Source organism: Micropterus dolomieu, linkage group LG19 (genome assembly GCF_021292245.1).
Source record: "Micropterus dolomieu isolate WLL.071019.BEF.003 ecotype Adirondacks linkage group LG19, ASM2129224v1, whole genome shotgun sequence".
Classification (NCBI taxonomy): domain Eukaryota; kingdom Metazoa; phylum Chordata; class Actinopteri; order Centrarchiformes; family Centrarchidae; genus Micropterus; species Micropterus dolomieu.
The window spans coordinates 31,387,737-31,389,049 of NC_060168.1; positions in this window are offsets into that span (position 1 = coordinate 31,387,737).

The following is a 1,313-nucleotide window of genomic DNA, read 5'->3' on the forward strand; positions in this document are numbered from 1 at the left end:
CTTTACAATTATTAAGAAAATCTTCCTTCACACACAGGCCAGAGTTGAAAACCATTTCTAATACTATATTTTATAATAATTCTATTCCTCTTGTCGCTGTTTTTGATACAGTATCTGCCGTTCATGACATGAACAATAGGTCCTAAATGTTTTTACAAAGCAAAGACGAAAAGTCTCATCATTGTCCTTTCTCACAGGTTGCAAATGTCTATGAGTTGTAAAAAGTTCAACCAGTGATTTTTCTGTCTAAGATTGTTTATTTAAAAAACTTTTTAGAGGCCAGAAGAGACAAAGCTATTCATAATTTGGTTAATTTTTCATGTTAAAAACAAAATCTCACTTTAAGCTCCATTCGCAGTGACTGTTCTCGGTCATATCACACAATATTCCTAGTTTTCCCAGTTAGCATAAATTTCCCTTTTTTTTTTTGGAACAGAGTAAATTATGAAGATCATGTGATATAACCGAAAGCTCCAGGACAGCCTAAAGGGACCTTGAGCTGATATCGTTTCCAAGGTCAGGAATTAACTTTAAAGCTCAGATTCTAAGCCAACATGGACAAGAAGTCTATAAAGTGCTAAAATTCATTTGAACATCAAAATATCATGACAACACGGCAAACACATCTGCTGATGAAGATCCTGAGATATGATCAAAAACTCCAGATCAGCTGCCACGTGGACGCTGAGGCGAGATTGTTTTGTCAGCTATAAAGAGCCTTATAATGAAAAAAGGGAATATTACAGAAAAGTCATCTTTCATTATCTTCCTCAGTTTATTAAACATCTTATAATTAATTATGATTAATCTCGTGACCCCTTGGGGGGCCTCGACCCTCAGATTAGAATCCACTAAAAGATTTACCCTCTTATTCAAATACTTTAAATCAAAAGTCTTTATGACTATTCCTTATGCTTTCACAAATTAAAATATATATGCTTTTATTGTTTGATTAAAAAAAGATTCAGATGTTTTATTGTAAAACTAAAATTAGACTAATTATAATTGTTTATCATTATTGTGGGCATGATAATTGTAAATATGATCAACTTAATACAGCTGGGTATATAGTACATTAGAGTGAAGCCAGGCTCGGTCTGTCAGTAGCGGAAGTGTTTCTGCTCAACTTTTTTGTTTCTGCTCATCTTTCGTCCTCATGGCTCATTTCCATGACGGTGTCACTATAGGCTGGGTGGCTATGGACAGCTCACACCTGATTGGCCAGCCGTGCTGTCCCTCAGATTGGAACTTTGTTCTGATTGGCTTGTCTTGCCAACCTGGTGTGCAGCTTTTTTTTTTTTTTTTTTTTTAAT